At 35.3% G+C, this 23302-nt stretch overlaps 1 non-coding gene across 1 annotated transcript; it reads right to left on the reverse strand.

Moving 5' to 3' along the window:
* Positions 1-13784: 13784 nt before the first annotated feature.
* LOC115513199 lies at positions 13785-13890 on the reverse strand. The gene has a single exon (XR_003968610.1). It is a non-coding gene; the product is annotated as a U6 spliceosomal RNA (small nuclear RNA).
* Between the last annotated feature and the right edge of the window lie 9412 nt (positions 13891-23302).

Genomic DNA, 23302 nt, shown 5'->3' on the forward strand with positions numbered 1-23302 from the left:
CATTAGGATAAGTTCAATCAAGAAATAATGACTCAACTCTTACTATAAGCCCTACACTTTGAAATTTCCTTATGCACATACGAATGGGATACAGTCCTGCACTGAAGCTTATGCAACATTGTCTTTCACTGCCCACAAAACACTTGGACCTCCTGTGATAGTCTCTCAGATCCTGTCTGGATCCTGCTATTGTCCATTTCTTCCACCTGAAATTTTTATTTTCTAAGCTTATATTTATTTCTAGGAGATGAGTATTCTTACATGTTGTAAATTTAACAATAAGGGCCAAGATGAAAATAATGTAATATCTGATTCTTCTTAACATGCATTTTCATGTTAGAATTCATTCCTGGATATAACTAATAATGATTTTTTTTTAATATTTGCATTTGTATTTCATTTGACCATTTCTCATTAGCTAACACTTATAAATGTTGTCCATATGGCTGTCACTGTAAGTGTAAGGTAATTTTTTTTAAGTTTACTTATTTATCGAGAGAGAGAGAGAGAGAGAGAGAGAGAGAGAGACAAAGGGGCAGTGAGCCAGGGGGAGGGGCAGAGAGAGAGGGAGAGAGAGAATTCCAAGCACAGAGCCTGATGTGGGGCTCGAACTCAGGAACCATGAGATCATGACCCGAGCCTAAACCAAGAGTCAGACACTTAACCAACTGAGCCACCCAGGGACACCAGTGTAAGGTAATTCTGAATTTAATACTATGATATAGATATGATAATTATTTCCAACTTAGAGCTTAAATTGAGCCCAAGGGTATATATTTCTAATTATTTAGACAATTAAGAAACATGAGGATCAGGGCTGGGGCTTATTTGAGATTACTATGCAAGTAAGTGGTAGAACTACTTTTCCTGACTCTGGAGTTGATTATACCTACCTCTCAGGTTTTCTATAAATCCCATGAAATCTACATTAGAGCCCTAATGTAGCCCTCCATAGTGGAGGCAGAAATTACTAGGTTTCTTACTATTTAAATGTAAAGCCTTATCTTTATCCTCCCATGCTCACCAAATCAATTCATTAATTGGCTAGCCTATGAGTCACCCAGAAAGATGGTACTTTTAGGTCCTCATAGCAGGGGATCACAGAAGATTCTTGGTATTCTAGACTGAAGTGAAAATTTGGTAGAGCCAGAAAGTCTACCTTCTGGACTACTAGTGATTGAGGTGCCCTATCGTCATAGATACCTTGCCACTGACTTATAACTGTTTCTTCAAAGCCAGAAAATAATGCTAATGAGCTGCTGATGAAGTCAAATCTGGATATATGATTAGGCTTTTCCTATTCAGAGTTAAACCATCAACTTCAACTGTGGTTTTAAGTTACTTTGTAAAGTAATTTTTTTGCTTGCTTTTTAAATTTAAGATGTACTTTTTATATCTCATAAAAAAATGAAATAAGCAGATGTCACTTAATGTCTGGCGAATTAAAAAATAACACTTTGTTTTAAATATTGATATCAGGAGGTTGAGACTTAGACAGAACAAAGATTTGTTTTAATGTGAATGATAATTCACTCAGTTCCAGCTCAGAAGGAGGCAGACTGTGGTCATTAACTTTGTAGACATTTCATTTGAGGTGAATTTGTATACTTTTTGGCATCAGCAATGAAACTTACACAATCCTATGATTTTTAACTTTTATTACTTTTATTATCAGAAAACTTAGGATAATTTTCCAGCTTTATTGAGGTATAATTGGTAGACCCAAACTGCGCATAATTAGTGTATACATTTGGTGAGTTGGAATGTATGTATACACTGTGTTACCATCACCACAGAAGTAATACAGATGCCCATCACCTCCAAAGAACTTAGGATTTAGATTCAAATATATTGTTTTAGTGTTTAGACAATATTTGACTTGTTTTTTTGAAAGCACGAGTTCTCTTCCTTTCTGCAAATTGCCTCAGTTCAATAGGACTGGAGGTAGGAGGAATCTCTAGATGGGATCTGAAGAGCCTCCTTTGCAATGAAGTACCATCAAAAGACCACAAGAGGGAGCCTGAATCCCACACTGGAAAATTCGCTCAGCAGCCATGGATTCCTCAGACAACTTGAAGTAGGTCATGTGAGCCATTGGTCCATAGGTTTATTATTTTCTTTTAAAGATTTATTTGTTTTTGAGAAAGAAAGTGCAAGTGAGGAAGGGGCGGGGGGGTCGGGTTGGACAGAAGATCCTAAGTGGGCTCTGTGCTGACAGCAGTGAGCCCCATGTGGGGCTGGAACTCACTAACCATGAGATCAAGACCTGAGCCAAAGTCAGCTGCTCAACAAACTGAGTCACCGAAGTACCCCATAGGTTTACTTTTAAGCATTAGAATATGCACTTAGTGTCTCCAGATATCAGGATCCATGTCTCTTCAAGCTGAAGTAGCAGTCCTTATATCCCCTTATGAGAGGAACTTTGTTGCAAATATAGGAAAAAAGTAAGGATTTATTTTTACAAATTTCTCAAAATCGAGAATTGCAAATGGATTTTATGTAATATAATTGCATCCCAGAAAGAAACTCAAGCATATTTCTGAGAACACAAAATTTAGCACCCCACAAGGTTTATTATCCAATCAGATATAACCAAATATTCAAAGAAGTAACAAAATAAATCCATAACAGAGAAAATTGGCCAATAGGAAAAGGCCTGGAAATAGCACAGATGATAAAATTATAAACAATAATTTTAATTTTTTTAATGTTTATTTATTTCTGAGACAAAGAGAGACAGAGCATGAGTGGGGGAGGGGCAGAGAGAGAGGGAGACACAGATTCCAAAGCAGGCTCTAGGCTCTGAGCTGTCAGCACAGAGTCAGAAGCAGGGCTTGAACTCACAAACCATGAGATCATGACCTGAGCTGAAGTTGGTCGCTCAACCGACTGAGCCACCCAGGCACCCCGACAATAATATTTTTAAAGTTACAATATCCATACTATTTTAGAGCCAGAATATTTTTATATATTAAAATATATACATATGTATTTATTAATATTTGTATATTTAAAAGCCAGAAGAAAGACTGAGCCTGTTCAATAGAGATATGGGGAATATAAAATACACTATAAGAGAAAAATGATTCAAGGCAAATATAGTGCTGCAGAAGAAAAGATTAGTGAAGTAGAAAGGAGGGTAACAGAAATTGTCCAAAAAGTAAAAGGAAAAACATTGTGAGATCAATCTTAGCATAGGGCTCTGCGCTGACGGCACAGAGCTTGCTTGGGATTCTCTCTCTCTCTCTCTCTCTCACTCTCTGCCCCTTCCCCACTCACATGCTTGGATGCCCTCTCTCTCTCTCTCTCTCTCAAAATAAATAAATAAACTTTAAAATTGCATTCGAATAAATAATGGCTGAAAACCACCCAAATTTGATCAATACTGTATACCTACAGATCCAAGATCAATAAACTCCAGAAAAAAGACAAACATAAAAACACATCAAGGCAAATCATAATCAAAGTGCTTAAAACAAATGATAAAGAGATCATCTTAAAAACACCTGGGAGAAAATAACACAGTACATAGGAAAGAACACAGTAAGAATGATAGCATGCTTTCTGATGGAAACACTGCACACCAGAAGATATTTTTACCAGTAGAGAAAAATCTTTCAGTATTATAATTTAAAAACAAAGCAAATAGAAATACTATTATCCTGGATATCTATACCGAAGAAGAAGAAGAAGAAGAAGAAGAAGAAGAAGAAGAAGAGGAAGAAAAGAAAATCAGTAAAATATAGATTACTCAAACAAAATTATTAACTAAATTTACAAAAGTAAAATGTATAAAACACAACAGTAAACAATAGTGGATTATAATCTCTTCAAGTGTACATGGAATATGCAGTAAAATAGACAATATTGTGGCCCCCAAAACAAGCCTCATCAAAAGAAAAAAGATTTTTGTCATACAATGTTCCCTGATCACAATGGAATTAAGTTAGAAATCAATAATAAAAAGATTTTTGAAAATTTTCAATTATTTTGAAACTAAACTAAATGAAAGAAAAACCCAAAAAAGTGAAAACAAAACCAAGCTTCTTTTTTTTTAATATGAAATTTATTGTCAAATTGGTTTGCATACAACACCCGGTCATTCCAACATGTGCCCTCCTCAATGCCCATCACCCACTTTCCCCTCCCTCCCACCCTCCATCAACCCTCAGTTTGTTCTCAGTTTTTAAGAGTCTCTTATGTTTTGGCTCCCTCCCTCTCTAACCTTTTTAAAACCAAACTTCTAAATAATCCATGGTTCTAGAAAGAAACAAAATGAAAATTAGAACATATGTGGAAGTGAATGAAAATGAAAACACCACATATCAAAAACTGTAGGATGCTAAACCATTACTTCTTTTTAATTTTTTTTATGTTTTATTTATTTTTGAGACAGAAAGACAGAGACAGGAAGAGGCAGAGAGAGAGAGAGACACAGCTCCAGGCTCTGAAAGGTCAACACAGAGCCCAATGAAGGGCTCGAACTCATAACCACAAAACTGTGACCTGAGCCGAAGTCGACACTCAACCGACTGAGCCACACAGGCACCCCTAAACCATTACCTTGAGGAAAATGTATAGCACTAATACCTACATTAGAACCAAAGAAAAAAATCCATTAATTCATCATCATCTACCTTAAGAAATTAGAAGAGAAAAAGAGAAATGAAGGCACGAGTAAGTATAAGATAGAATAATAATAAGCTCAGATGAAAAATTGATGAAATAGAAAACAGAAAGAAAACAGAGAAAATTAATGAGACCTTTGAGAAAAACAATAAATTTGATAACCCCCTGGCAAGACCTGATCTGGAAAAAAAAGACAAAAGAAATAAATTATCCTACATATTCTAGAGATATAACAATAACAAAGCAGAATTATAAAAAAGTATCATCACAATAAATTTGACAGGTTGGATGAAAATGAAAAAGTCCTCAAAAGATACAAACTACCAAAGCCCACTAAAAAAGTTAAACATGTTAATACCTGCATATCTAGATTTTGTCAAATCGAATTTTTAGGCTAAAAATATTTCCTCAAAGACTCTCCAGCAACAAACGACTTAACTGTATTAGTTTGCTAGTGGGTGGACAGTGAACTAGGTGGCATAAACAACAGAAATTTTTTCTCTCACTGAAGACCAGAAGTCTGAAATCAATGTGTCCCGCAGGGTTTTTCTTCCAATGGTTATAAGGAGCTGTTCTAGGCTCTCTCTTTGGCATGTAGATGGCCCTCTTCTTAATCCTCTTGCTGTGACATCACATTATCTTTCCTCTGTGCATGTCTCTATGTTCAAATTGCCCCTTCTTATAAGGTCAACAGTCATATGAGATTAGGGTTCACCCTAATGACCTCATTTTAACATGATTACCTCTGGAAAGTCTCTATCTCTAAATAAGGTCCAGTCTGAGATACTGGGGTTACGACTTCAGCATATGAATCTGGGAAGGACACAATTCAATGTATAATTCTCCAGCCTCTCGTCCCCCAAATTCATGTCATTCTCATATGCAAAATACATTCATTCTATCTCAAGATCCCAAATGTCTTAACCCATTCCAGCATCAACCTTTAGTCCAAAATCTCATCTACTATCATCCAAATCAGACATGAGTGATGCTCAAGGTATGATTCATCCTGAGCCAAAATTCTTCTCCAGCTGCAAACCTATGAAATCAGATAAGTTATCTACTTTCAAACTACAATAATGGGATAAGCATAGGAGAGACATTCGCATTCTAACAGGAAGAAATCAGAAGAAAGAAAGGGGTCACAGGTCCCAGGTAAGTGTAAAATGTAGCAGGGAAGATTTCACTGGATTTTAGGCTTGAGAATAATTCTCTTTGGCCATCAACAATAAATTTTAAAAATCCAATTAAAAAACAGCAGAAATACATTAATGGATATTTTTTCAAAAAAATATGCAAATGAAAATCATGCAAAAGATGTTCAGCATCATTAGTCTTTATAGAGATGAAAATTAAAACCACAATGTGAAATTACTATATACCTACCCAAATGGCTAAAATAAAACAAAGTTACGATATCGAATATTGGCAAGGATGTGGAGAAAGTGGATCACACATACATTGCTGGTGGGAATGTAAAATGGTACACCATTCTGGAAGTCAATTGGGCCATTTCTTGAAAACCAAATATGCAACTACCATATGACCCAGAAATTGCACTCGTAGGCATTTATCACAAAGGATTGAACGCTTACATACATACAAAAACCTGTAAATAAATGTCTATAGAAGCTTTGTTCATAATAGCCAAAACATGGCAACAACTCAGATATCTTCAGTAAGTAAATGGTTAAAAAAAATTATCTATCTTCAATACCATAGGATGGTACTTAGCAACAATAACAACAACCAAAAAAAAACCCCAAAAAAACAAAAACAAAAACACCCCGAAAAGTTGATACATGAAACAACTTGGATGAATCTCCAAGGAGTTATGCTTAGTGGAAAAAAACAGTCAATCTCAAAAGATTATATACCATATTATCACATTTATATAACATTCTTGCAATAACAAGTTATAGAAATGGGGATCAGAGTACCAGTTGCCAGAGATTAACAAGGAGATAGGGGTAGAAGAAAGAGATGGATGTGTCTACAAAAGGGCAACATAAGAGATATTTGCGTGATAAAAATGTTTTGTATGTTGACTACATGAATGTAACATCATAATTGTGATACTGTATTATGCTTCTGCAAGGTGTCACCATTTGGGGAAACTGACTAAGGATATACTGGATCTCTGTATTATTTCTTACAGGTGCATGCAAATCTACAATTATGAGAAATTTAAGAAGTTAATTAAAAATTAAGACAGGTACCTGGGTGGCTCACTCAGTTAAGCACCGGGCTTTGGCTCAGGTCATGATCTCACAGTTCTTGGGTTCGAGCCCCATGTCAGGCTCTGTGCTGATAGCTCAGAGCCTGGAGCCTTCTTTGGTTTCTGTGTCTCCCTCTCTCTTTGCCACTCTCCCACTTGCATGCTTTCTCGCTCTCGCTCTCGCTCTCGCTCTCACTCTCGCTCTCTCTTTCTCTCTCAAAAATAAATAAACATTAAAAAATTTTAAAAATTAAGAGATAACTTACTGGACTGGATATTTCTTACTAGACCCTCCCTTGGGCAAGAATCATTTACCTTATGTAGAAAACAACATGGAGTGGCTCAGAGAAGGAAAGATGAAGGCAAGAATTGAAGGAGAAGGTATAGAAGGGTCAGTTCTTTGGGAACAGAAAAGGGGATCATTGTCAATGAGGAAGGAGGTGTACTATTAAGGTAACAGGAGTTTCCGGATTTGACTACCCTTTTGCAATGGAAGAGACAGGACTTTAAACAGGAAGGTTGTCCAGATGCTCATGAGAGAGTTCAGCCTAAGGCACTGTGATTAAGGTTCTGAGCAATTCCTGGGCGTAAGTAGGGAAAGGAGAAGAAGCAGTAAACGGTTTCAAAAGACTGCTTGATTGGACAATGAATGCAAGCATGTTGGTAAGTACTGGGGTGCCAACAAGCAAAAGAAATTCCAAGTATCTTCTGGACTCTGTGAGGATCCCAGATCCAATGCATACATTTTGGGTGGGGAAGGAAGTAAGGAGAGATAAACTGGATTTTTCAACACATACCAAATGATAAGAACTAAGAACCTGATTTTAATTGACTTTAGAAAAATAAAGCAAACTAGTATTTTTTTTTGTTGTTGCTGTTGAAATTATTATCTTCCAGAAACATGGAATAAAATTCATACCTGCCAGTAGATATCACAAAATCTTTTCTTACTGATGGACTGCAGAAAGGAAGTTTTAGATTTACATAATGTCAAGAATCAAATTTCTTTGTATTATCTGGAGTAAATAGCCCATATCATTTGGACAAAATAGAGGATTTGGGGAGTCAGGATTTGCTTTCCTACTTTTGATGATGTCAAGTTGAATATTTTTCGTTCTAGAAAGAGTGAAGGTTGCTATTTACTGTGTCATTTTTTTTGAATTCCTTTGTAGAGACTAGAATGACCATAAAATTATTAGCAATGGGGTGATGCCTAAAATAATTCGTTAGACAAACCGAAGAACTGAAAAGAAATCTATATGCAGTTAATGGGCATCCAATTATGTTTTTCAGAGGTGAATAGGGTCTATGTAGATACTAAAGCATTTTTCCACATTAGTATTTTAATTAAATATATGTTAATATAAAACCTCTATAAAATGTTAACAGAGTAAAGTTATCTTGTTATGTTTTCAGGCACTGGTAAACACTTTCCATGGAGTTTATGGTGAAGCTTATTTTTCCTTTGATGCTAAAATTTCTCCCAAATGGTGGACACTTATTCCCACATGGAAGACAAGAAATTTGCTTATTATTCTTAGTTCCTTGGCAGCCAGACTTACATTTTTTGGGATTTACCTTGAGAACTGAAGTGGGTTAAATAGTGTCCCTCCAAAATTTATGCCTACCCAGAACCTTAGAATGTGACCTGATTTTAAAAAGGGGACAATCAACTGAGAATTGCATGAAGACAAGTATCACTCTATCCATCTTATTTTCTAAGTAATGTTTTCACCTAACTGATTTGTAAAATCAGTAATTCTAGCATTTAAAAAATATGCTGGCATCTATTTATTCATATGATACCAATTTCTCATTTTTTGTGGGAGGGGTAAAAAGAAAACAGTCAACAGATTGTAACATGTCTTTTACCAGGAATGATAGGATTTATGGACATTAACATTATATTCTAAAAATAATTTTACAATATCAGTAGGATGAGCATGGGAATGGAGATCAAAGGGAGACTTGGGGAAGAGGCAGAAATAAATTTGGACTTAAGAGGGCTCATTAGGGGCACCTGGGTGGCTCAGTCGGTTAAGCGTCTGATTTTGGCTCAGGTCATGATCTCATGGTTCGTGGTTTCGAGCCTCACGTTGGGCTCTGTGCTGACAGCTTAGAGCCTGGAGCCTGCTTCGGATTCTGTGTCTCCTTCTCTCTCTGCCCCTCCCCCACTCATGCTCTGTCTCTGTCTCAAAAATAAATAAACATTAAAAAAAATTTTAAAAAAGGGCTCGTTAGTTCTTATTTATGCATTGTTTTCTGGTTTGTTTATGAGTCTATTATCTTTGCTTAAAAAGTGGTAAATGATTGAACACCCTTGGTCCTAACCCTTAAGAAGAGTGAGTTTGGTACATAAGACTGGTTCTCCTCTGATAGAGGAGCAGGGGGAGCATCATAGTCATTCTGCTCAACCAAGCTAGGTGACTCTAAATTAGACATAGCAGACACTTCTTATCTTGCGGGTATCATGTCTTATTGGAGAGGTAGGTGGGGAAGGAAACAAGTTTCTTGACACTTTACATCACCAGTTTTCCTTACTGCTGCCAACAGCCCTCTCCTGGCTGGGGGTTAACACCCTACCAGTCTGCTGCAGAAGAACACAGTATCGGCAAAGTTGGGGATAACTTTTTCCTGTAAGTCGGCAACAATTGTGAGATTTTTTGCAGTAATTTCTCAATATTTCTAACATGTCTCATTATGTAATCTATCTCTGGGCTCCAAAGAATTAATTAATTTCACAAAACCCAAAAAGTAAAGAACAAGATAAATTATTGAACTTAGCATTATAACACTTTGCACTGCTGAGGAATTAAATATTTATTGATTTTGTTAGTGTTGAAGTTCAGGTTCATATTTCCACAAGTGACAAAGAGCTTAAAGCTTATCCCTTTAAGAACAAGGCATAAATTGGAGGGAATTATAATATTAAAATTTCATAGAAAGAATATTCTTGTGACTTTACAAATTATGGTTTACACTTTCAAAGTTGAAACCAATCACAGAAAATAGTCTACCCAGTGTCCTTCACAATTCATATGCCCCTGTTCTGTCTCTCATTCATTCAAAAATGTTTGTTTTTTCCAAGAAGCAGCACACTGCAAAGAATCTCAAGGGAAAATAAGTCACTGAGAAGGAAATTATCCATGGCATAAAGTAGCAGAGATTGTGTCCTTAGATACCATTATTTTTCTGAGGCCCATCAATGAGAATATGTGATATCTGTCTCAAAGTCTATGAGTACATACATGTATGCTTGTGTGTGTGTGTGTGTGCGTGTGTGTGTGTGTATCTGTGAGTTTATGTTCGTGCATTGGTGGGTGTACAAAGGAGAGAGAAAGCATAAGAAAAATTCTTTTGTATTAAGAAGGGAGAATAAAATGTAACTTGAGCACTTTATTTAATTTTTGATGACTTTTTTTGACTCTCTTCTATCAGGAGTCAAGCTCCATAAAGAGAAGACTCAATCTGTTATGTCACTGCTGTAGACCCAATGAAAAGAACAACACCTGTGAAATATTAGATATTTTAGAAATATTTGTCTAGATAATGAAATAAATGAATAGGGAACAGTCTACATTGAAATGTAGTTTAAGCTAAGCACAGAAGAACAAATGATATATAATTGCTGGAGAAAAGAGTGTAGCAGTTATATTTGGCAAGATTAGAAAAGGCACATTCTTTATTGAATGAAATTTACATAACAAAAATGGTCTTTTTAATCACCTTCGAGTGTACAATCCAGTGGCCTTTAGGACATCCACAGTGTTATGCAAGCATCACCAGTATCTAATTCCAGAACACTTTCATGACTGCAAACAGAAACCTTGTACCAGTAAGCAGTCGTTACCATCGTCCCTTCCCCCTATTCCCTGGCAACCACTCATCTGCTTTCTGTCTCTGTGAATTGCCTATTTTGGACATTTAAAATAAATGTAACTTCACAATGTGTAGGGTTTTTGTGGAAACTAATAGAAGTTCACACTGTCAGGGGAATACTAATCAAGAGAAAAAGACCTGAATCTCAGTAAAGGAGCTTTGTGGTGCATTAACTTGTGCTGACCCAACACTGTATGTCCCAGCCCTGCCATGATCTTGAATACAACACCTCAAGTTTCGCAGGATAGGTATCTAGTGACAAAGGGGGCACAACAGATCATATTCTCAAAGAAGTGTGATTTTTCTCTTGACCTGTTTGGAAGATCTTTGAAGGACGTATCAGTACATCATTTTTATGACTGATAAGTTGATTCTCACAGAGTTTGCCAGATCGTTCACTCCTTTTTTAAAAGTAGTTGGTTAACCTTCTTGAGCACAGCTGCCCCCCAATATTATTTCTTTTTGTTTAACCACACCATTGGGGCATAACGTCCTTGATCTACTATGGAGATACGATTGTGATTCTCAAACATTTCTTCTCAAGTGGTCCCCCAGCAAGTACCCCTAGGCCCCTAGGGCAATAAAAGAATGTTCTATGGGAAGTGGGGTTGCAAAGGTCTACTTGTCTTGTGGCCTGTCAGACATACTTCTGTTCATAAGTCCCCTTAACAAATCATTTCTTGTCAAGCTGAACTTGTCAGCCTTCCTCTTTGGTCTTATGGCTTTTTTTTGGTCTTTGTAGGTTATTTTATGTATGCCTCCCTTTCATGGAACACAATGTTATATTCGTTTCAGGTGCACTGTATAGTGATTTGATATTCAACTCTCACTACAATAAGTGTGGTCACCATCTGTCACCATAGTCTTCACTACTTTTATGGAGGGACAGGGTTTTGGAGTTTCCCACTCCATTGGTTTTGCTGAAGTCACACATAAAAATTTTAATTGCTTCTATTTTCAGTTGAATTTTATTTCCAAAGATTTAGAACATACTGACTTTTCAATATTTGTGAACATTATCACAAAATAGATTAGATGAGGAAATGATGGCAATGCTTGTTTTCAAAACCCAGGTGATTTGTTAATGTGTGAAGCAGGCTAGAAGGAGGTAAATAGGGAGTGAAATGGTTAGTGATGAGCTAGAAAATATATGTGCTCCGTGTCAAGAATTTCAAATCCACTGAACAAATTACTTAGGGACTAAAAATATAAAGAAATAGGCTGAATTTTGTCCATGGATCACCAAATTTTTACTCTAGATTATTGTCAACCTGGCTAAAATTTCCCAATGACCTTTGTAGTGTAGATATCACGTATAATCTTTTAATATGACTCACTTACAATGATTTTTCTCATTCTAAGTGTAGGTTGTGACAATTTAAAGCATAGTTTACATGTGACACTATTAAAAATTATGGTTTTTTTTTTTTCAGTTTAGTTATTTTGAAAGAGGGAGAGCATGAGTGGGAAAGGGGTAGAGAGAGAGGGAGAGACAGAATCCCAAGCAGGCTCTGCATGTTAGCATGAACCCTGACACAGGGCTCAAACTCAAAAACCATGAAATCATGACCTGAACCAAGAGTTGGACCGACTGAGCCACCCAGGCACCCCATAAAAAATGTTTTATATTATATACAGGTTAATTTGACAATAGCATGTCTATTCAGTCCATGCCATCTGTCTGGTTATAATAAATACATATATTATTTCTTTAAAAATATAGTTCATCTATTTTGATCACAGACTTCTGTTGATTTAGAGAAATTGGGGGATTCTTTTCACAAAGCAATTATTTAAAGTTACCATCGCTAAATTGTGTCTGGTTCAAGAAGTCCAATTAAGAAAAGTACTTTCTTTGTACTTTCTTAAAAAAAAAAAAAAAGACTTCATTTTCAGAGCAGTTTTATCTTAACAGCCATACTGAGTGGAAAGTACAGTATTTCTATATACCTCCTTCCCCCACACACTCACAGCCTACCCCATTGTCAGCATCCCCCACCAGAGAATTACATTTGCTTACAATCAATAAACCAATAGTAACACATCATTATCACTCAAAGTCCATAGTTTATCTTAGACTTCACTCTTGGTGTTATATGTCTTATGGGTTTTGATTAATGTATAATGACATGTATCAAACATTATAGTATCATAGGCAATAGTTTCATTGCCCTAAATGTCTTCCGTGTTCCACATATTTATCCCTTTCTCCCCCTATACTCTGGCAACCACTGATCTTTTTCACCATCTCCATAGTTTTGCCTTTTCCAGAATGTCATATAGTTAGTATCATGCAGTTTGCAGCCTTTCAGATTATCTTCCTTCACTTTGTAACATGTCTTTAAGGTTTTCCCATGTTTTTTCAAGGTTTAACAGCTTTTTTTTTGGTACTGAATAATATTTCATTGTCTGGATGGGCCACAGTTTATTTATCCTTCACTTACTGAAGGACATCTTGGTTGCTTCCAAGTTCTGGCAATTATAAATAAAGCTATTATAAACATTCATGTGCAAATTTTTGGGTGGGCATAAGTTTTCTAGTCATTTGGGTAAACACCAAGGAGCACGACTGCTGGGTGGTATGATAGGGATATCTTTAGTTTTGTTCGAAACTGCTAAACAGTCTTCCGAAGTAGTTGTACCATTTTGCATTCCCACCAGCATGAATGTTGTATTTTCTCTGTTGCTCCACATCCATGCCAGCATTTGATGTTATCAATGTTTTGGATTTTAGTCATTTTAATGTACGTGTAATGGGAACAATCTTATTGTTGCTTTAATTTGCAATTCTTTTTTCTTATTTTTTACAATGTTTATTTATTTTTGAGAGACAGAGACAGAGCATGGGGGGGGGCAGAGAGAGAGGGAGACACAGAATCCGAAGCAGGCTCCAGGCTCTGAGCTGTTGGCACAGAGCCAGATACGGGGCTCGAACCCACAAACCATGGATCATGACCTGAGCTGAAGTCGGACACTTAACTAACTGAGCCACCCAGGCGTCCCATAATTTGCAATTCTTTGAAGAATGATGTCAAAGACCTTTTCATACACTTCTTTGAAAAATATGGAATGTGTCACAAACTTACATGTGCACATGCTCAGAGGATATGCTAATCTTCCCTGTACCATTCCAATTTTAGTATATGTATTTCCAAAGTGAGCATTGTCCTTTCCTTTGAATCCCAGGGTAAAAGATGTAATAGACATACAATAATGAAATGAATTGGAATGTGCCACTCATGGAACTGTCGTATCTATTTCTATAAAATATAAATAAGATCAGAGCTGTGGATGCAGAAAAGGAGTAAGAAGCATCTGGGAATATGAAAGAGAAGAAGTAGTAGAAAGGAAATGTACTTTCAGACAGACCACAAAGGCACCACAGGTTCAGTGTGCACAGACAAAAACAGGGCAGATTTTGCAGAGGAAATAAAAAAAATGGACGGGAGTGTTATTAGAACTTAGTTTTAGACACGTAGCAAGTGTTCTCCCAATATCTGATTCTTTCACATTTTCCTCCAGTCAGGCCCTGTTTACACAGATTTAAGAAAATTCTATTTTAGGGGCACCTGAGTGGCTCAGTCGGTTAAGCCTCCGATTTCTGCTCACGTCATGATCTCTGTTTGTGAGTTCCAGCCCTGCGTCAGGCTCTGTGCTGACAGCTCAGAGCCTGAAGCCTGCTTCAGACTCTTTGTCTCCCCCGCTCTCTCTGCCCCTCCCGTGCTCATGCTCTGTCTTTCTCTGTCTCTCAATAATAAATAAACGTTAAAATTTTTTAAAAATAAAATAAAATTTAATTTTAAAGTGTGGGAAAAGAATGTGACCCCATACTTATAAAAAAAATCAAATTGCTTAGGGAAGGAATATTATTTTAAGCTCGAAACTGGATACCTATATTTTAAGATGTCTCAGATTCCATCAGTGTACTAGACTCTGTTTTGGTGCTGGAAATTTTTTTTTTAATGGAACAGACCATATGAGTGAAATCGCGTGGTATTTTTTTTTCTCTAACTTATTCCACTTAGAATAATACACTCCAGCTCCATCCATGTTGTTGCAAATGGCAAAATTTCATTCTTCGTGATGGCTGAATAATATTTCATTGTATGTGTGTGTTTCAGAGCAGTTTTTCCCACATCCTTCCATGCATCAGTTGATAGACATATAGTTTGACTATTGTTGATAATGCTGCTATAAACATCAGGTTGCATATACCCCTTCAAATCTGTATAATTTGTATAGGATAGGTTTTTTGTTTGTTTGTTTGTTTGTTTGTTTTAGTTTCTTGAGGAACCTCCATACCGTTTTCCAGAGTAGCTGCACCAGTTTGCATTCCCACTAACAGTGCAAAGGATTCCTTTTCTTCACATTCTTGCCAACCACTGTTGTTTCCTGTGTTCTTAATTTTAGCCATTCTGACTGGTATGAGATGATATCTCACTGTAGTTTCGATTTGTATTTCCTTCCTGATGAGTATGTTGAGCATCTTTTCATATATCTGTTGGCCATCTGTATGTATTCTTTGAAGAAATGTCTGTTTATGTCTTCTGCCCATTTCTTACTGGATTATTTATTTGGGGGAGTGTTGAGTTTGATAAGTTCTTTATAGATTTTGATACTAGCCCTTTGCCTGATATATCATTTGCAAATATCTTCTCCCATTCTATAGGTTGCCTGTCAGTTTTTGTTTTTGTGGGTGTTTTTATTTATTTATTTGAGTGAGAGAGCACACGTGAGAGTTGGTGGGGAGAGAGAAGGGAGAGAGAATCTTAAGCATGCACAGGCCCGGAGTCCCACATGGGGCTTGATCTCATGACCATGAGATCATGACCTGAACTGAAATTAAGATTTGGACACTTAACCAACTGAGCCACCAGATGTCCTGCCTTTTAATTTTGTTGATTGTTTCCTTCACTGTGCAAGAGATTTTTATCTTTAAGCAGTCCCAATAGCTCCTTTTTGCTTTTGTTTCCTTAGTCTCCAGTAATGTGTCTAGTAAGAGGTTGCTATGGCCGAGGTCAAAGAGATTGCTGCCTGTGTTCTCCTCTAGGATTTTGATGGTCCTGCTTCACATTTAGGTCTTTCATCCATTTTGAATTTATTTTTGTGTATGGTGTAATAAAGTGGCCCAGATTCATTCTTTAGTATCTTTAAAGGACTAAATGAAAAACATCTTAAAACTTCAATTCTATACTAGTGAAAATATTTTTAAAAAGTAAAAAGGAAATAATTCTTTTCTATTATAAATGGTAAAGAAGTTTTTTAGGAAGAAAGAAAATGATTTTAGATAGAAACATGAATTTTCAAAAAAGAATATAGACCACCAGAAATAAATACCTATTATTCTATTTCTATTATTTCTATTCTAAATACCTACTTATTCTATGAATAAATATCTATTATTCTTTTCTACTTATTTCAATCTCTTCTTCAATGTTGAATTTTAAGAAAAAATAATAACAGTTAGGTCTGAGGTATATAGCCTATGCAAAAGTAAAATATATTAAAACAATAGCATGAAGGCCAATGAGGGGAAGAAACTGAAGTATACTATTACAAGTTCCAATGATACACATGGCATGGCATAAAACCACTTGAAAGTAGACTGTGAAACACTAAAGATGCACATTATAAAATCTAAAGCAAAATAACAAACTGTTATTGTTAATAACACAACAATGGACATAAAATGGAATGATAAAATATATAATTAATAGATAATTAAAAGATGTGAGAAAAAGAAGGAAAAGGGAACAAAGAAAACTGGACAACTGGAAAAAGATAGCACCATGATGGTTTTATTCCTACTAACCAAGCCATTAATCCCCTCAATGCAAATAGTCTAAACACCCCAAAATAAATTTTTAAAAAGGGCAAAGTATTTGAATACACACTTAATCAAGGTCATATATGAATGGCAAATGAGCAGATGAGAAAGTTTTCAGCATAATTAGTCAAATGCATAAGGGAAATGCAAAATAAAACAACAGTGGGATATCATTACACACCCATTAAAATGGCTAAAATTAAAAAGACAGGCCATACAAAATTTGGCAAGAAAAGAAAGAGCAGGAATTCCAATAAACTGCTGGTTAGAATTAAAAATGGTATAACCATTTAAAAACCGTTTGGCAATTTTGTAAAATCTTGGACATTTACCTACTAGATGATGAAGCCATTCCACACTTAGTGTTCACCTGAGAGAAATGAAAGCACATGTCTATATAAGAGATGTGCACAATATTTATAGGAATTCAATTTACGAAAACCTAGACTTGGAAATTACTGAAGGGCCTTTCAACAGGTGAATCAAAAGTCAATTTGTGGCATTTTCATACTACCTAGCAACCAATGAAGAATGAACTATCAATACCTATAGTAGCATAGATGAACTCAAAACACCCTCAGAGAAACAAAAAGCTAGACCTCAAAAAAGTACTTGGTGTATGATATCATCTGTATAAAATTCTAGAGAATATATAGTGACCAAAAATGTATCTTTGTGATTTTCTGGTGGTGGGATGAGGCTTCAAGTCATGGGAAAAGAGATCACCAAAGAGTACTAGACATTTGGGGAGGGTGATGGCTATTTAGTTTGATTGTGCTGATGTTTTCACAGGAAGATACTTTGCCAAAACATACTTTTGCACTCTTTATTTTTTTAACGTTAATTTATTTTTGAGAGAGAGAGAGAGAGAGAGCGCATGCAGGAGAGGAGGAGGGGCAGAGAGTGCGAGGGAGACAGAAGATCCAAGCACATTCTGTGCTGTTAGCTCAGAACCTGATGTGGGGCTCAAACTCACAAATCATGAGATCATGTCCTGAGCCAAAGTTGGACACTTAACCAACTGAGCCACCCAGGTGCCCCTAAATTTACACATTTTAAATATTCACTTATTGCAATTGAATCCAAATTCATTTAACACATCATGAATAAGTTATTTTTACTGTGGGGAAGTAAGTTGATTTTAACACTGGAAAAGTCAAACTGCGTTATCACACACATGGGGGGAAAAAAGAAAATCATTTTCAACATGAGAGATGGAGAAGCATTTGCTAATATTCAAATCACATACATGTTAAAAACTCATGATAACCATTACATACTACATGATAAATATTTTCTCACTTGGATAAAAAGCATTTGCCATATTTTTAATCAGCATCATAACTAATGGACAACTTATTAAATTATGCCCCCCAGAGATGAGGAATAAGAAACAGTGCCTAAAATCACCACTTCTGTTTAGCATTATAGTAGAGATTCTAGTGAGAGGAAGGGAAGCCAAAAATGAAGAATGAATGAGTGAAGGAAGGGAGGAAGGAAGGAATATAGATAGAGTATTTGAAAGGGAGAAACAAAATTGTCATTACTTATAGATGGCATCATTATATCCATAGAAAATTCCAGCGGAATTTACAAACTATTTAGTAAGTTAATTAGTGAGTTAATAACTAAATTATCCACTTCACTTGGTGTGAAAAATCAATTACACATCTATAAATATGCATCAAAATAAGAAAAGAAAAACTCTAAATACAAAAATAAATAGCATTTACCTTAAACAAAAAAATGTTAAAGAGAAATCTAACAAAAGATCTGAAAGACTTCTATGCTAAAAATCTATTAAAAAATATTTAGCAAAATTAAAGAGACCAGAATAAATTTAAAGTGATGCTCTTTTGTGGCTAGAAAGACTCAGTGTTGTAAAGATGTGGTTTTTTCAAGTGAAGGGTAAACTCAATTGCCTCCCACAGAACATTGTAGCTCGTTATGAGTGTGTGTGTGTGTGTGTGTGTGTGTGTAGACAAACTGATCTAAAAATTATACAAAATATAATCAAGAAAAAACAGGCACAATGCTAGACAATGATACCAACAGAACAGAAGAGTGTGTCAAGAAACAAATGCATGTATCTTCATCTGATATAAGGCTGTGGGATGTAATAAATGATGCTAGGTAAATTGTATATTCAAATGGAAAAAATAATTTGTAACGAATTATGCATATTTGTCTGATTGGTAAAATCATTAATGCCTTTAGAAAAAAAATGGGTGATCATGATGTTGAGGTAGGTAAAAATTTCTTAAAGATTATGCCAAAAGCTCCGTTAATAAAGGCAAAACTGCAAAACTGGATGCATTAATGTTGATAACTTCTTATAATAAAAAGTGAAAAAAAATCCCAAATATTGGGATATATGCATTTGACATCCATGATTAACAAAAAGTTCTACACGCTGAAATGTAAATCTCTATTGTTACAATTCTTCACCAGACACTTCACACTAAATGATACCCAAATGATAAATAGGCATATAAAAAGGTGCTCAACTTTGTTAGCTATCATAGAAGTATAATCCAAAACATAAACCTCTACACGCCCACCAGAATAGCTACCAGAAAAAAAAAGATAGATAATATCAAGTGTTGGTTAAATATGAAACAACTGAGGGGCGCCTGGGTAGTTCAGTCGGTTGGGCATCCAACTTAGCTCAGGTCATGATCTCGCGGTTTGTGGGTTCGAGCCCCGCATCCGGCTCTGTGCTGACAGCTCAGAGCCTGGAGCCTGCTTCGGATTCTGTGTCTCCCTCTCTTTCTGCCCCTCCCCTACTTACACTCTGTCTCTCTCTCTCTCAAAAATAAATAAACATTATTATTTTTTTAAATATGAAGCAACTGAAAGTCATAAGATTCACTGATTTAACCACTTTGGAATACAATTTGGTATTATCTACTAAAGTTTTACATAAAACAAATGATTCAGTGAGTCCATGTCTATGTATACACACAAAAAAATTCATAGACCTATTTCCCAGAAGACATGAGAAGATTTCTCATAACATCTACTATGCAAAGGATCATCTTAATAATGCTAAACTGGGCTATTTTAAAATATTAAGCATGGAACAACAAAAATATAAAAACAAACTAAATAAAACTAAATAATGCAAATTATATACATATATGTGTATATAATTATGTATATATACATATATAATTGTTTTGGAACATTCATGATTACAAAGGTAATATTTCTGTCTAATCCAAAAATCCTAATTCAAATTCAATTTTACATAACTCTAAAAGTTATTTCTAAAATTTGTTGGGAAAAATTAGCATATGAGCAGAGCTAAGTTAATTTTGAAAAAGGAGAATGACAAGATCTTGATTAAATATATATTAAAATACTCTAAACTGACAGGAATTTGAAAAGAACACTACAGATACAGAAATAAAAAATAAAACAATTTAAGAGAAGAGAAATTTCAGAAAAAGACCTCTGCATATATAGATACATTTTATGTAATACATAAGAAATGAAATACAATGGAAAGATAATGGACAACAGTCATCTCAACATAACAATATAATGTTGACATAACCAGCTATTCATTTTAGGAAAATATTACAAAATACGTCATAATATAGGCCAAAGGAAATTCTAGAAAAGTTAAAGCTTTAAGCTTCTAATTTCTGACAATGGTCTTGATTATTAAGATCAAATTTATTCATAAAAATAATTAAGCATGATGGGAAAAGTTTAAAAATATCTTGTCACAAAGTGGCTGAAATACATACTAAGGTCAATATATTCTAAGGTCAAAAGTAAAGAGGAAATAGAACACTACTGAATACTGAAGCACCCCTCTTTTTTCCTAAGAAGCAATAGAAAATTACAATAAATTGGGACTGGTTCTGATTACCTTCCTGGACATAAAAGTGGGCCTAAATAAAAATCTAGAGCCCATGCTGGGGATTGAACTCATCATAAAATGAGTTAGTAATCCAAAGCTGTACACCCTCAATGGAAGCAAGAGCCAGGTTTAATCCAACTGCCATGCAAATATACAGCTTGTGTTTGTATGATCTGGGAAGTTTAAAGAAGTTCAGGATTACTAAGGCCCTTAGAACACAGTAGCTGTGGTTTTGCAAAGCCTATATAAATAGGTTTGGAAATGGTCAACATAAAGTCAAAGATATTGGATACAGAGGAAAATAAGGAACGATGTCTGGGAACAAACAGAAATGACAGGAGGGAGAAACAGGAGAAAACTTCAGATACTAGAATAAATTGACATGGGCTATTGAAAATTTAATGATAGCAACTACCTATAAAATAAAATTTATCAGTTGTGTGTTTTAATTTGAAAATAATGTTTCTGAATTCCAAAAAGTATTTTTGTTTTGTACTTGTCTCCTTAAAATTTTTCATAACTTTTACAATTATTTTTTCTACATTTTCTTTTTAAAAAATGTGTATGTATGTATGTATGTATGTATTTAGAGAGTGTAAGAGAGGGGCAGAGAGAGGGATACTAAGCAGATTCCATACTCAGCACAGAGCCTGGCTCAGGACTCCATCTCAGGTCTATGAGATCATGATCTGAGCTGAAATCAAAAGTCAGATGCTCAACTGACTTGAGTCACCCAGGCATTCCTCTTTCCTACATTTTCTAATGACTTGTTCCATCAAGGCTGTGTATTCTCGGGGCTCTTGGGTGGCTCAGTCAGTTGGGCATCCAGCTTTTTATTTCGGATTGGATTGTGGTCTCAGTATTCTGAGTTTGAGCCCTGCATTGGGCTCTGGGTTTACTGTGCCAGAGCCTGCTTGAAATTCTCTCCCTCTACCTCTGCCCCTACCCCACTCATGCTCTCTCTCTCTCTCTCTCAAAATAAACTTAATTTTTTTAAATGATTGTCTATTCTTATTTTTTGAGTTGGTTTATATCCATAGAATTATTGAATCCTCCAAATAAAATTGTATTTTTTCTTTAACTTTTCGTGTCAATTGATGTGATTTTTCAGAAATGCTTTCAGGATGATGGTTTCTTTCATGTACTTGATAAAATACAAAGTTGGAGGCCTGTTGCAATTGGTCTGTTGCAATAGAGGGAAATGACTCTCTGCTATGGGGAAGTGGAAGAACTTCTTTTTGTTTCCTAAGTGTAAACAGTGAGAGGTAGCCTTTCCTAGACAGGTTGAATGGCATCAGTTCACTATTTCAGTCTCTTCCCCAGAGGTCGGCACTACCAACTGGGCACCATACACAGCAAGGGATCCTGGGCAAACCATTCGTACTGTGCCAAAGAGTTTAGTTTGATTGATCTGACTGGCTCTTACAGGATAAGCAGAGAATGTGTAGCTATTACCAAGGAAACCAATAACCAATAAGCATTCTTCTGTCACTGAGCACTTTATTTTCTTTCTCCCTCCTTCTACAAATGGTTTGGCCACATGTCTATTCCTGTTGTCTTTTCTTTGTGTATCCTAGCTTCAGATCCACCTGAGATTTCCTCCAGGCTATATAGCTAGTGGAGTCTTCCTAAGAGGTTATAATAAGTAAGGTAGGGTCTTGAGTCACCTTTCAGTTTGTCAGTTTCATAATATTTTAGTTTTTATATGTTGTTTTTTTTTAATTTGGACATTCAGCATTGTGTTATACTTGTACCTAAATTCATAGCAGACTATTATGATGCTTTCTAGACAATGCTATTATTTAATTTTATTGTTTATTGTTTCCTCTTCGTTCTTCATTCAAACAACCATTCTTTTTCCTATATAAACATCTACTATAATGGGTTTAATAAATTTCTTCAGGTAGATATTTATCTTTGGTAAATAATATTTAGTGTTATTTCATTGATTATAAAGAGCAATGATGGGGTGGGTGGGAAAGAAAAGAACTGGAAAATTTACAAATCTTTATGTGGTCACATAACCATCAAAAATTGTGATCCATACAGATGCATTAATCTACTTCATGATAACTCAATATTACATCAAGAGTATAACATTGTGTCAGGCTCACTGACTCCTGTACCAAATTACTAATTTGCAGGAAAAGAATGTATAACAATCTAATCTTTTTCCATTAAATTATTATGAATTTTTACCTTGAAAAAAAGGGAAAATGAATAAATAATGGTTTTGCTCAAAAGCAAAATCAACATCTGCCAGTTGATGGAATCAGTCATTATAAATGCCTAATATTACATGTCGACATTACAAATATGTGCACTTTATGTTATAATTTCAAAAGATCAGGAGTCTCTTGTCAGATGAAGCCACTGGTTAATATTTCTTTGTCAAAACATGCACCTCCTACTGTCTTTGATATAATTTTGAATCTTTGAAATCTGTTTTCGTATCCCTCAACTGAATGTTAAGCATATAACTTTTTAGAAGCTCAATTTACATAAAACTATAAAAGAAATGAAGTTCAATGTAAAGACCATTTTACTTACTGAAAGTATGTTTTTCAAAGATTTGAGTGATGTCTATTTGTGGACAAGGATTTTTGTGGCTGCTTTAATGCAATTTTATAAACATTTTTTTGGTATGGAATGATAAAAATGTCATCAGAATGATTATATAATGTTACAGTTAATACAAATCATGTGAAAGACCCAGTGAAAGAATATTGTTATACAGATAAAATTAATGAAAAGTTATTTAATTAGCTGTATTGCTACTACCACAATGAGACATATTGTGGCAAGACGCTCAGACAAGGCTAAGGAAGAGAATCAGCACTATTTTAGTTAAATTTCATTGTAAGCCAACATTTTGCTA

This window comes from Lynx canadensis, chromosome B1 (assembly GCF_007474595.2).
Source record: "Lynx canadensis isolate LIC74 chromosome B1, mLynCan4.pri.v2, whole genome shotgun sequence".
NCBI classification, from domain to species: domain Eukaryota; kingdom Metazoa; phylum Chordata; class Mammalia; order Carnivora; family Felidae; genus Lynx; species Lynx canadensis.